A 14,640-nucleotide genomic window follows, 5' to 3' on the forward strand; every position below is an offset into this window, starting at 1 on the left:
CATTCTCGGACACATTCATCTGCTTGCTCCCCCAACATGTATCTACGAACCCCTTAAGATGTTTGTAGGCATTTTGATTTGTAGCGCACGTGAAGTACCCACGCTGCTCAAGTAAGGTCAACATCACATTGGTTATCTGAAAGTTTCCCGCCCGGATTCTGGGTGGGACAATAGCACTTGCATAAACCTAGTTCGGAAGTACTCTGGGAGCCACTCTTGGAGGAACTGATGGAGGGTCTAGAATATTGTCATTTGGATTCGCATTGACATTGCGGCCTCTATGTTGTCCTTGAGGTGCATGAGCCACCTCATCTTGCTCAAGATCATCTACCTCCTCCCCCGTTATCACGTTTCCAAGAGGGTTATTAAAGTTGTTTAAAGCCATGTTGGTACCTGAGTAGTGACACAAACAAGTAAGTAACAAAGAAGGAAAGAAGAACAATACACAAAACTAACTAAATAGATAGTTAAAACCGTTAGCTCCCCGGCAGTGGCACCAAAAAGTTGATCACATCCTACTCTGCACTAATAAAAAGTAGGAAGAGAGGGTCACAATAGCTTTTACCTGATTTGTGGGTCAGGATCGATTTCTACAGGGAGCTAGAAATGGAGTCGAGTATCTATTTAAATAGGGATTGTGTAATTGTTCCAAATATCACTTTCAATCATTTTTAGTTTTTCTTTAACAAACTACTACTATCAACTACTAATTATAATTGCAACTAGTTACGCTAAACGAGAATTGCTAAAAGTTGTATCTAATGGATCAAAAGGCACTAGGGTAGTGACTTTCACCTAGGTGACTAATTGACGGGTAATTGCTTCTAAGGCATGATTGACATGATTGGAGAAATATTCTATAACCGTTGCATGATTTTACCCACTCTTACACCTCTCGGTAGAGAGAGTGATTTTGCCCAATTGACTTTCTCAAGACCAAATGGGTAGGAAAATTTGCTCAAGCAACTAGGGTTCAAGTCGGGTAATTTCTCTCTCGAGGTTTAACCCTTTAATTGGGACTATCAATTCTCTTGAATCCATCTCAATTTCTTGTTGGGTCAATTTTGGAGACTTAGGCTCTCTTTCTCAAGAAGAGCCAAGTCAACTTAGCACAAACCAGTGTTTGCAACCACCAATTCATAAATTAAACCATAAAATTGACCCAAATAACAAACACCCATAGTCAATCTAGTCTTAAATCACAATACCCATCAATTACCCACACTACGGTTAAGCCACAACCCTAGATAATGGGTTTAGCTACTCATGCTTGAAGAGAAGAACAGAGAAATAGACGAAGATTAAGATATATTAATTAATTGCTAAGGTAAATACAAAGATTCAATGATAAAAACTAAGTAAAAATGCCCAAAATGGCTACAGATGGTCTTCTTACGAGCGCAACTCAGTTCAAAAAATAGCTGATAATATCTGATATCCTAAAAATGGAAAAAAGGTTCTATTTATACTAAGCTGGAAAAACTGGACAAAAATGCCCCTGCGGGGTCAGTGCAGACTGCACAAAATGGTGTGCGGCCGCACTAGGCTCTTGACTCTAAAATTTCAACTCTCTGAACCCAGGCTCTGCGGACCACGCAGACTGAACCGGGGCCGCAGAGGCTTCCAATGCTGTCCGCACAGAATGGACTGCGGACCGCACATGCTTGAACCTTGGCACTTGACATCTCTCTGAAGTTTGCTTCCGCGGACCGCATAAAATGGTAGTGTGGCTGCGGTGTCTTTAGTGCGGACCGATCGCACAATATGTACTGATGCCGCACTGCTTTGATGCCTTCAAATCCAGCTCTCTGAATCTCCCTAGTGCGGACCGCACAAAGTGTAGTGCGGCCGCACTAGGCCTGTTTGTCCTGAGTTGTCTTGTTTTTGGTACTTGTACAGGTTTTACTCCTTTTGAGCCGATCTTTGACGTCTCATCACTTTGTTGATCAAACCTGCAATCAAGCACAACTTATGAGCCTTTTGGAACTATTTTGTAAGAATTTATAATCAAAGCGTAAGCAAGAAGGAGCATGAAACACGTCAAAATTCCTAGTTATCACTTGGCACGTTTATCGTAAATAATAACATTTTCTTTTCGTATAAGTTTTTCTTTTTGTGTACTTTTTTAAAAATATTTGTGCAAGTTTGACTCTCGCGTCTTTCTTTGTTTAAGTGTTTGCACAAGTTTACTTTTTGCATCTGATCGTGCAAAGCTTTGGTTTGCCCCGTTTATGCAAGTTTACTCTTTGCGTCTAATTGTGTAAAGCTTTGGGTGTATTTTCCCCCGAAAGCATTTAGATTTGGGGCATAAGTTCTTCTAAAATCAACTCATTAACGTGAAGGTTTTCATAAGAGAGGGCCCTCTTATATTTATAGTGCTCTTGAAGAGGGCGTCTCTTGTTCATTACGGCTCTAGCCTTTGAAGTACTTGTTTAAGTTTCAAATGACAAAATCAATTCATCGTTCTGACAAGAAACAAGATAGAAATGAAAGGACTTTACTTTATTTCTTCCATTTTCAAAAGTACTTAAGCATTCGTTGTACTAAAAAGAAATTGCCATTTCTTGTGGCTAATTTGTACATCTTGTTTCTACGGGGCTGACTGCGTAGTCCACTATCTCGATGATAAAATTATATTTTAGGGTTTCGTATTCCGTTCGAAGTAATAGACATTGTTGTTGTATCCTCATATCATTCCCCCACAATGTTCGAATGCGAAGAATGTGTGTTCGAACATTGGAAGTTTTACTCCTTCGAGGATTCAACTAATGAATTGCTAGATAATCTCAAGTTTGGTAACAAACTTCACTTCCCCTAGGAATTTATGCTATCGATCCAAAGACTATCTAACGATCCCTACTGGCTTGCACTTGCGAACGGTCAAGTAATATTTGTTCGTTAAAAAACTTAACTTCCCAGCAGGAACTTTGCTACCGAGCAAAAGATTATCTAACCGTCCAAGTAGTTCTTCGCTTGTGTGCCTTGTTATTAGAAGGTCTAATTGTTGTTGTTGAAACTTTCTTCGTAGTATGCTTTCTGTTGCTGCCTTGTTAGAAACCTTGCAGAAAAAACCAATTAGGACAAAAACTAGACGAAGGAAAAAAGAGTGCAGCACATACTTTCAGTACATGTGATGTTCATCAGCAATAGTATCTCTTGAAATGTGCCACGTTCTAGTTGCTTGGCAACATTTCTCCAACTCGTATGATTCTTTCCCGGTGACAACTGAAACCCGGTAGGGGCCTTCCTATGTTGAACCTAGCTTCCATGCATTGAGTTCCCGAGTGTTTTGAGTTACTTTCCTTTAAACCAAGTCTCCCACTTTGAAATAACGAAGGCTGGCTCTTCGATTGTAATATCTTTCTATTCTCTGCTTTTGAGATGACATCCTTATATGCGCCAAGTCCCTGCATTTATCGAGCAGGTCAAATTGACCAGCATTGCTTCGTTGTTTTCTTCTTCATTCGCCTGAAAGTATCTCAAGGTAGGTTCCCCTACTTCCACCAGGATCAGGGCTTCTGCTCCGTACACAAGGGAGAAAGGAGTCTCTCCTGTGCTCTATTTGGCCGTTGTTCGATACGCCCATATTACTCTAGGTAGTTCCTCGGGCCATTTGCCTTTAGCTGCCTCTAATCTCTTTTTGAGTTTTTGTATAATCACTTTGTTCGTTGATTCCATTTGACCATTTGCGTTCGGATGATAAGGTGAAGATATGATCCTTTTTATTTTCAAGTCTTCAAGGAACTTTGTAACATTTGTGCCTATAAACTTTGGCCCATTGTCGCAGGCAATCTCTTTTGGTATCACAAATCTGCAAATTATGTTCTACTAGAAGAAATCCACCACTTCATGTTAACAGATCTACTGATAAGGACCTGCTTCAAAAGAAACCTTACCTTACCAGGGGCCGGCACCAGAGTCTGACGATATCTATCCCCCACTTCATGAACGACCATAGAGACAAAACGGAGTGCAATGGTTCAGCTGGTTGATGTACCAACGGTGCGTAGCATTGACACTTAGCATTTTTGAACAAAAGCTTTTGCGTTGTGTTCCATTCGAGGCCAATAGTAGCCTATCCTTATTAATTTTAGCAATAAGGAATCTATGCCCGAATGATTTCCACATATCCCTTAGTGGACTTCTCGCATGACATAATTAGCTTCAAAGGTTCCCAAGCATCGGACCAGCAGGCCTTGGAAAAATTTCCTGTACAATTAGCCTCTTTTGAAGCTATATCGTGCTACTTTAGCATGCAGCGCCCGGGATTCCTTGGGATCTTCAGGCAACTTTTCGTGATTGAGATAATCAATAATTACATTCCTCCAGTCCTAGACCAAATTAGTCGTGTTTACCTCGTAGTAACTATCTGTGTCTACAATCGAGTGCAAAAATTGTACGATCGTGGTGTAGTCTGATCCCTTCAATTACTTTGATGAATCAATGTTAGCTAATGTGTCTGCTTCTGCGTTTTCTTCCATGGGATATGCATAATTGACCACTCCCAGAATCGAGCAAGTAGAACCTGAACCTTTACTACGTATTGCTGCATGCGCTCCTCTTTGGCTTCGAAGATCCCGTAGACCTGATTTATCACCAGCTGGGAATCGCATTTGATTTCCTTCCCGGAATCTAGTCCCGGGGCAAATTTTAGTCCTGCAATCAAAGCTTCATACTCCGCTTCATTGTTAGTCAGAGGAACCGTTCTTGTGGCATCCCTTAGGGTTTTCCCCCGAAGGCATGTTTAATACTATGCCGATCATGGACCCTTTTATGTTGGAAGCTCCGTCCGTAAATAGGGTCAAAATTCCTGATGTCGATTCTGACACCATCAATGCTTCTTTAATTGCTAGAAGTAGCAATCCCGAACTGAAATCAGCCACAAAGTCGGCAAAAATTTGTGACTTAATTGCAGTCCTAGGTTTATATTCTATGTCTTGGCCAACCTAATTGAAAGTTCAATTTTATGAAGGATATTCCGCAGGGGAAAGGTGGTCACCACATCTATCAAGTGACATTGGAAATAAGGCCTTAGCTTCCGAGCGGCGACTGCGAGTGCTAAGTCCAGCTTCTCCAAATGTGTGTAATGAGTTTCTGCTCCTATTAAAATTCTACTAACTTAATAAATGGAGATTGCGTACCTTTGTCCTCATAGACTAAAACGGTACTTACCGCTACCTCTGAGACACTAAGTAGATTAACAACTTTTTGCCTTCCTCCGGCTTTGATAACAACGGAGGACTTGACAAGTACCTTTTCAAATCCCTCAAAACTTGTTGACATTCTAGGGTCCATTCGAAGTTTTTCTTCTTCTTGAGTAACAAAAAGAAATGATGGTATTTCTCTAAGGACCAGGAATGAACCTTCTCAAAGCGGCCAATCTCCTCGTGAGTCTTTAAACATCTTTTACACTTGACAGCTGGTCCGGGATGTTTTCTATGGCTTTGATTTTATCGGGGTTAACCTCAATTCCCCTTTGTGATATCAAGAACCCCAAGAACTTACCAGAATTGACCCCGAACACACACTTCTCGAGGTTATGCTTCATATTATGCTTCCTTAAGATGTCAAAACTTTCTTGCAAGTGTTCAAGATGATCACCTCTCGGAATGAACCGATATCAAGTAGTCGAGTTACCTCTTCTTTGACGAATCTTTTTCTAGCCTCGGCAATAGGACATTTTTTCTGTCTTACCAGAGGGATGCTAGGATCTAAGCTCAGCTTGTATCCGACCACTTCCGGTGGGATACCTGTCATATCTGCATGCGACTACGCAAAACAATCGACGTTAAATTTAAGAAATTTAATAAATGCAGACCTTAGTTCGAGGTGCAGTCCTGTCCCCAAGTGGAATATCCTTTCCAGGAACTTCTCGAATAATGCGACTTGATCAAGCTATTCCGTTGTGGACTTTATTGCGTCCGTCTCTTCTGATACCTGGAAATACCTTGGCACTTGATAAGATTATGAGGCCTATTCCCTATGGTCGATCTTGCTTGGTTTGGGAGCAGGCGCACGGTTCCTATAATTGCAATCCCGCATGACCTTTCCCTTTGCTACTGGAGACCGAAATTGCATTCATCTCCCTTGCCGCCGGTTGGTCACCTCTTATTTGTTTAATTCCCCCAGGAATTGGGATTTTTAGCAACTGGTGATATGTCGATAGCACAACTTTCATCTCATGCAACCATGGTCTTCCCAGGATAATGTTGTAGCCCATATCGCCATCTACTACCTTGAAAATGGTCGTCTTCTTCACCCATGCGGCATTTGTGGGCAACGGGATCTCTCCTCGGGTTATCAGGCTTGATAAGTTTAAGCCGATGAGGAGTTTTGTGGCTAGAATTATGCTTCTGGTGAGTTTGGATTGCTCCAATACCCTCCATTGTATGATATTGGCAGAACTCCCTAGATCCACAAGAATACGTTTAATTGTAAAATCTAATACATTTAGAGAGATTACCAATGCATCATTGTGCGGTAGCAACAATCCATCTACAACCTCCTCCGTGAAAGTGATATCGTCTTCCGCGACTTCGCAAAGTCTCTTGTGTAGGTTACTGAGACCTTCATCTTTTTCACCGCCAAGAAAGTAACCCCGTTAATCTCGTTCCCCCGAAAATCATGTTGATCGTTAGGTGTAGGGGATCTTCTCCTGCTTTTGAGGGCTCTGTATTGTCACGATTGCGACTGTAATTGTTTTTAGCCCGGTCACTTAGAATTCCTTGATATGGCCATTTTTCAACAGTGTAGGAACCTCTTCGCGCAGATGTCGGTAGTCCCTTGTCCGGTGACCGTTTGTCCCATGGTATTTACACCATAAATTAGGATCCCTCTGGCTGGGATCGAATCTTATCAGCTTCGGGAATTATGCTTCTTTAATGTTCCTCATAGCCAAAATTAACTCTACATCGCTGACGTTGAAATTGTATTCTAAAAGTATAGGGTAGGAAGGATCTTGAGAACCTCACATTTCCTTGTCCAATAATGACCTATTATTTCGGCCGAAATCAGTTCTTCTATTGAACCTGTCTGCCACCCGGGAGCCTCTAATGCGTCCTTCGGCCCATTCATAAGGCAAGAACTGGCTCCTCGAAGACCGTATATCTGTGTCGAAATCTCGTCTTTTGATTTCTCTTTATTCTTCTCCCGACCTTTATCCGACGCAGGGAAACCGAACTAATCATCTTCGATCCTTATCTTTGACTCGTATCAGTTGTGAACATTCGCCCAAGTTATCTCTTGAAACTCGAGCAAGCTTTCTTTCAACTTCTGGGAAGCATCGGAACTTCTCGGATTCAAACCCTTGGTAAATGCTTCAGCCGCCCATTCATCCAGAACGGCCAGGAGCAACATCCTTTTTAAAGGGATCACTCTCATTGTTGTGATTGGAACAGTTTCCCCCGGCCCCATTGAAGCCGATCTCGTCTCTCGGGGTGTTGTTGTCGACTCTTTGCATTGTTTGATTTGCGGGAGCATCGGGAGGAACTGGACCTCTTCCATCGCATTATTGGAAGCACCCGATAACGTCTGCTTCAGTTCTGTCATATCCTTATCCTTCCATGCGAGATGACCCAAAATGGCCTCCTGTTGCTCCTACAACACCCTTACTGCTCCGACAACGTGCTCTTCTTTAGAATCATCAGGAGTCGCCTCTCGAACATGTTGCGGGTACCGCCTTTCGTGGACCGGAGTGGCCTCGTCCCCCTCATTGCGGGTATCACTAATTAAATCCTCGTGCCGAGGCTTATTTCCTTCGGCCTCAAGATTGTGTGTGTTGTTAACACCATTATATGTCATTTTCTATAATTGTTTTTCTAAGATCAAATAATCAAACACGTTAGTAAAAGAGGGAAGAACCAACTTAGTTACATAACCGTCTAAGTCCCACGGTGGGCGCCAAACTGTTTACCCGTAAAATGATATTGTTGAATTTATACGTGGTTTATAGATAAGTGAATTAATTTGATCTTGAAATAATATATGAATTAGATAAAAATATGATACTTAGCCTTGAGAGAGAGATAGAATAGTAGAAATAGCAATTATGGGAACAGGGCTTTCGGGTACAACAACAATGATATTAGTAAACAAGAAGATAAAACTATATTGAGCTTTGAATAGAGTATAGCGTATGTTTGCCAGAAAATTCGTGTCCTTCATAATGATTATGGATCTCACTATTTATAGTTGCACCTAGGGAACAAGGTCCTAGGATCAAGCACATCTTTAATGTCAATTATGAAGGTCATTGAAAAATGTGTAACAGTAGGTAGTGAATGCCATATTCCTTGTAACAGGTTGTGTACTTAATGCTATAGAATATTCCTCATTAAATGCTATCGGGTGACAAACATTTATTTAATCTTTGTGAGTATAATTCTCTCCGGTAACAAACGGGATCGCTGCCTTCGGATTCACTTATCTTTTATCTTCGACTCCACATGTCACTTTCTCATGCGATTATTTAATATAGACATATTTTACCTTATACAATTAGCAAGAGTTTACAAATGGTCATGTAAAAGATTGATAATCTTTTTGGAATAATTACACCTTTGATCCCTCAATTATATATGAGTAAGAATTATATATAATTACAACTCACGCCACAACTTTGCAATCTATATAGTTCAAAGATAATAGATCTAGGTCCGAAAAACACATCGTTTTGTTGTTTGAATTGATTCACCAGATTTTCTATTGCGAATATCGTGTGATTTTTTATTGTTTGTGCACAACCAACTTAAATCGATCATACGCATTCATATTACTACCAAGTCGGGCGATGTTGCGTTTAATGAGTGATCGACTAAGAGTGAAAGTAAAAGAACTTGAAGAAGAAAGGGATAAATTAAAACAGAAATTGAAGGATGTTTAAGTGCAAATAGAGTCTCTAGCAGTGAATTGCAAGGAGGCTAAACAATAGTGGGATTGGGCAAGAGCCAAATTCAAGATGCTTGTGTTTTTTTTGTATTTTCATGTGTATAGTCTGGATTATGGTCGTGTAGTTTTATGCACGGCTAAATTCGTAGTGCACTAAATAATGGTCTTATGTATTGTAGTAGTAGAACAAGTTGCTTTTATATTGAAACTTTGTATTGATCTCCCGGAAATTTATGGAGTTTTGAAGGCTGCTACTATTTTTGCAAGAATCTGTGATATACCAAAAATCTTTTAGCTAATCTTAAAGTCAATTTTGCAGTTTTTAATAGATGATATCTCTGCCCAGTTAAAGAGCTCTCTTTTGCTGTGAGCGTGCTTATTTTGCTTGCCTTCATCTTGGAAGCCATTTCACTTTCCTGTAACTCCATTCCTTTATACATTTTCTACATATATTTCCTTGGGATAATGCAACAAATCCTCACATATTTCCTTCTTACCTAATTTACTCAATGCTTCCAACTCCTCTTTAAATTTGACTTCAAAGCTAGCTTTTGAACATCTCTAGAACTGCTTTCTTCTAGCTTCTCCTCTCCATTTGATATGCCAGTTACTCCAGATATGCCTTCTTTGCTCTACATTTGGCAATAATTCCATTATGGCAGGAACAAATCCCTACAAAATAAAGTACTTAGAAGATTTGAAAGTTCAAAAGAAGAACAAAAATTTTAGATGAATATAATCAAAAGAAAATCAGAAAGTTTAGAAGAGCAGAAACAAAAGAATAACAGAAAGTTTAGATGAATATAATTAAAAGAAAATCAGAAAGTTTAGAAGAGCAGAAAGATTACCTTTTGCATATCTGACATTACAGTAAACCTTCACCCGTGCCCAAATTTAAGTCATCAATCAAATATCCTAAGAACCAACTCCAGCTATGTTTTGTTTCTTGATCCACTACTGCCCAAGCAATAGGAAACATCTGATTGTTTCCATTCCTTAAGTCTAATAGGTGTAGGTCCATATACATACCTGCTCGTTCACTCTCACCAACATAAGTGGGGACAGGAATCTCAAAAAAGTAGCCCCCTTTGTGAATATAATTTCCTCCGACATTTGAATCAAAGCTGAATAAAATCGAAAAGAGAGATTAGAGACAATGACAGAACGTGGCTCGAAATTAAACATATTTTCATGAAATCGAAAAAGGGATATAGGAAATTAACGGAATATTCTCAAACCCTAATCCCCAAATCATGAAGGTAAAAACCCTAACTTTTTAGACATATTTGAATCGTTATTTTTCATCAACGAGGGAAATTGATACTTACAGTAAGTATCTTCTGCATGAGAAACCAGGAATCACCAAAAGTTTCTTCAATTTTCCTTCCAATTCGTTAGAGAGAGAAGAAGAAGAAGAAAACGGGCGTTAAGTGGAATTACAAATATACGGGCGTTAAGGAGAAATATACTAGGGATTTTTTGCCTTGTTTTTATCGGATATATTTTAATTATAATGTCACCATGGAAAAAATATTACAACTTTTACATTTTGATTGGCTGTTAATACACGTCAGCGCCGTTTGGTTACACGCGCTGAACCTCTAGCACAGAAAGGAAAAAAAGTGTTGATTTAAAAGAAATCTGTGTTAAATGAAGTGTTCAATGGAACATACCTTAAATAGGAAAATGGGGACAAGTTTAGATGGCCGTACATGATTTTTGCCAATTCAGTATTTGTAACCCCCTCCCCCCATAAAAACAAAGGTTTTTCTTATAAATACAAAGAACTCATCAGTAAAATATTGATCCAAATCTGATACAAAAAATTCTTGAAAGATGGTAAATTCAGTCATCTAAAATAAATGAAGGAAGCTATATTTTTCCTTTTTTCCATGCTTTGTCAAGCTTCGATTCACTTAGTTGCTAAATAAAGCGGGAAAGCAACTACTCACCCTCTATGAATAAAAATCATAAATATTAAATTATTAGAATCAGGAAATAATTTGATCTAATAATATATTAGTTAAAATTGTATACGGGTAAAATGAGGGGTAATGGGGAACCCGATTTTTCGGTGGGGCAAACGATGCAAGGACGTAACTACAAGGAATCAAAATCGATGCTGGGAACCTCTCGTATCAAGGCCCGAATAAAACACCTGCCCTTGGAGCCATTGAGACCATGCCCCCCGGATCCGGTTCGAGTTTCATGACCTCGGAAAGCATTAACCTACGTTCGCAGACGACTAACAAATGGCCGTGATATCCGTGCCTAACCGGATATCACAACATGGATCTCGGCCCGTATCGGTAGCAGATCAGTGATTAACTAAAAAGAAGATTTTTTTACCTTTTTTAGAATTGTATTAGAGATGAAACTCTCCTACTATATAAAAGAGATAATTTTTATTCAAGGAACACACTGTAACATGCATACCAAGGCAATATACATTTGTTTTCTTTGCTTCTAAAAGTTATTCAAAGTTCTTATTTTTTCTCATAGTTCTTCATAAGTATTTGGCTCAGAACCGAAGGCAGCTAATTGTTGAGCTCATAACCGAGCTCAGACTCAATACTACTACTGGTTTGGCTATTTATTCTATCCTTAATTTTCTCATCTAACGTTATTAATCACTTGTATTGAATTAGTTTACATATCTTTAAAATCGCGTATAAATTCAATTGTTATCTATTTTTAAGGGTAAACAATTTAACGCCCACTTGAACTCTCAGTCTACTCACTTGAACGTTTATGTTAAGTCTGGCCATCGTGACGAAAATAACAATATAGTACCTAGCAACGAGGTGCTCCTACTAATCCCAATGGAGTCCTAGTTGCAGACCCAATTGATGCCAATTCACACGTGGCGCCATCGACGCCAACCTGCCGACCGACCCTGAGAACAACGTTCGTGGAGAAGCTCGACCAATGACTCGAGGTACGCCCGAAGGCGAAGGTGACATGATCAATCTGCGGGTGATTTTCGAAATGTTATAGGCCTAACAGTCACGATAGAACATCTGTTTAATCAAAGTCGCTCCTCTAGTAGAGTTGAGCCTAAAATATCCCTAGAAAACACCCGAAGAAGTGAGCACATCACAAAAAGGCCGGATAAAGATGAGCTCGGGACCAACCCTGAAATAATAAAAATGCTTAAGAAACTAACAAAGCGGGTGGAATCGGGGGAGAAGAAAATTGAGGCCAACGACAAAAAAGTGGAGACCTATAACTTCAGAGTAGATCAAATCCCAGGAGCGCCCCCGATATTGAAAGGCATGGACTCCAAGAATTTTTTCTAAAAGCCTTTCCCTCCGAGCATGGCACCGAATCCAATCCTGAAGAAGTTTCGTATGCCCGATATTCTGAAGTATAATGGAATCACGGATCCAAATAAGCATATGACCTCATCTACGTGTGCCATCAAGGGAAACGACTTGGAAGATGACGAGATCAAGTCGGTTTTGCTAAAAACGTTCGGAGAAACCCTGTCAAAATGAGCAATGATATGGTCTCACAACTTACCCCCAAATTCTATTGATTCGTTTGCTATGCTTGCAGATGCCTTTGTAAAAGCACATGCCGGGGTAAAATAAAGGAACAACGAAATGCTTAGGAAGTTCATATCGAGGTTTCAAATGGAACATACGGACTTGCCTCTGGTTGAGGATGATTGGGGAGTTCAGGAGTTTACTCTTGGGCCGTTCATGCATTCACTCAAGGACTTAAGCCCCCAACCTCCTTGGCTTCACAGTCGTTAAAACAAAATTTGATAGAGTACCCAGCGGTAACTTGGGCCAACATCCATAACAGGTACCGGTCAAAAAATTAGAGTCGAAAATGATAAGATTGGGCCCCCCTCCGAGTTCATTTATCCCATCAGAACTAATGACAGGTCTAAGAGAGTCGTCGATCATGAACCAAGACTGAACAGAGACCGGTATCAACCGTATAGTGGAGATCGTAGGGGTAACAGATCTGGGCGTAACCTTATAAGGAACGAGAAGAGGAACGATCGAGGCCACAGGAGCCGGGGGCTCCTGAGCAAAAAGTGTTTCGATAGGCCACTCGGGGCCAGGGAGGCACTAAGGTTATCAGAATATAACTTCATTGTCGATACTGCCCAACATCTTATCCTCTATCGAGCGCATCAAAGATACCAAGTGGCCTCGACCATTGGAATACCACCCTATCCAAAGAGACCCTAACTTGATGTGTAAGTATTATGGCACTCATGGCCTTAGAACCGAGGACTGTCGACAGTTTAGAGAAGAAGTGGCTCGGTTATTCAATAACGGTCATCTCCGAGAATTTCTGAGTGATCGAGCCAAAAATCACTTCAGGAACAAGGACTCCAATAAACAAACTGAAGAAGAAGAACCTCAGCACGTCATCAACATGATCATTGGAGGAGTCGATGTCCCCAGGGACCAATGCTAAAACGCACAAAGGTGTCATTCACAAGGGAAAAATGAACCTGAGATTATATCTCGGAGGGAACCATTTCGTTCAACGATGAGGACGCCGAAGGCATCGTACAACCGCATAATAATGCACTAGTAATATCTTTACTTATTAATAAATCTCGAGTTAAACGTGTGTTGATTGATCAAGGTAGCTCGTCCAACATCATCATATCGAGGGTCGTAGAGTAGTTGGGTCTACAAGACCAAATAGTGTCAGCAATTCGGGTGTTGAACAAATTCAACATGGCATGTGAAACTACTAAAGATGAGATAACCCTACCAGTGAACATTGTTGGGACTATTCAGGAAATAAAATTCTATATGATCGAGGGGAATATGAGATATGATACTCTATTCGGAAGACCATGGGTTCATAACAGGAGGGTGGTACCTTCGACCTTGCACCAAGAATTAAAGTTCCCTACACCGGGAGAGATCAAGATAGTATGCGGAGAGCAGCCGACCACAAAGGAAATGCTCGCAGTCGATGACTCCCAATACCCGCAGTTGAAGTCAAAAAGCGGGGAGCTGGACAGAAAGGCCGAAGTTAAATAACAATTACTGTTGTTAGTACTGGTCAGACCGAAGGGATAAGAAGCCTATGAGGAAGATGATTACAAAGTTCCTAGATTGTTCTTAGCTCCTGATGATACCGACGCCACCAAATCTATGGTCGAAGAACTGGAGCAAGTTATATTGGCCGAACACCTGCCGGATCGAAAGGTATACCTAGGCACGGGGTTGACCCCCGAGCTCAAGAACGAACTCATTAGTTTCCTTACAACTAACATATCTTGTTTTGCCTGGTCCCATCTTGATATGACAGGGATCCTGTCGAAGATAATCACTCACAAGCTAAGTTTGGATCCGAAGTTCCACCCAGTTAACTAGAAGAGGAGGCCTTATTCTGAAGTCAAGCATGCCTTCAACAAAGACGAGATATCCAAACTCCTTAAAATAGGTTCCATTCAGTAATTTAAATACCCGTACTGGTTAGCTAACATAGTGGTAGTGCCTAAAAAGGGAAATACATTAAGAATGCGCGTAGAGTATAAAGACTTGAATAAGGCATGCCCTAAGAACTCTTTTCCTTTGCCTAACATCGATCACATGATCGATACACGGTCCGAGCACAAGATACTCAGCTTTTTCGATGCTTATTCCGGTTACAACCAAATTCGGATAGACCCGGGCGATCAAGAAAAAACTTCCTTTATCACTACGTTCGGTACCTATTATTATAATGTAATGTCGTTCGGACTAAAGAATGCCGGTGCCATTTATGAACGCC

General features: G+C 40.5%; 1 long non-coding RNA gene across 1 annotated transcript; it reads right to left on the bottom strand.

Annotated features, from left to right (window-relative positions):
- Window positions 1–9,164: 9,164 nt before the first annotated feature.
- Window positions 9,165–10,351, bottom strand: LOC104227882 (uncharacterized). Its single transcript, XR_711202.2, has 3 exons — window positions 10,215–10,351; window positions 9,735–10,010; window positions 9,165–9,558 (listed from the first exon to the last, which is right to left on the bottom strand). It is a non-coding gene; the product is annotated as an uncharacterized lncRNA (long non-coding RNA).
- Window positions 10,352–14,640: the final 4,289 nt, after the last annotated feature.

The sequence above is a fragment of the Nicotiana sylvestris genome, chromosome 10, assembly GCF_000393655.2.
Source record: "Nicotiana sylvestris chromosome 10, ASM39365v2, whole genome shotgun sequence".
NCBI lineage: Eukaryota > Viridiplantae > Streptophyta > Magnoliopsida > Solanales > Solanaceae > Nicotiana > Nicotiana sylvestris.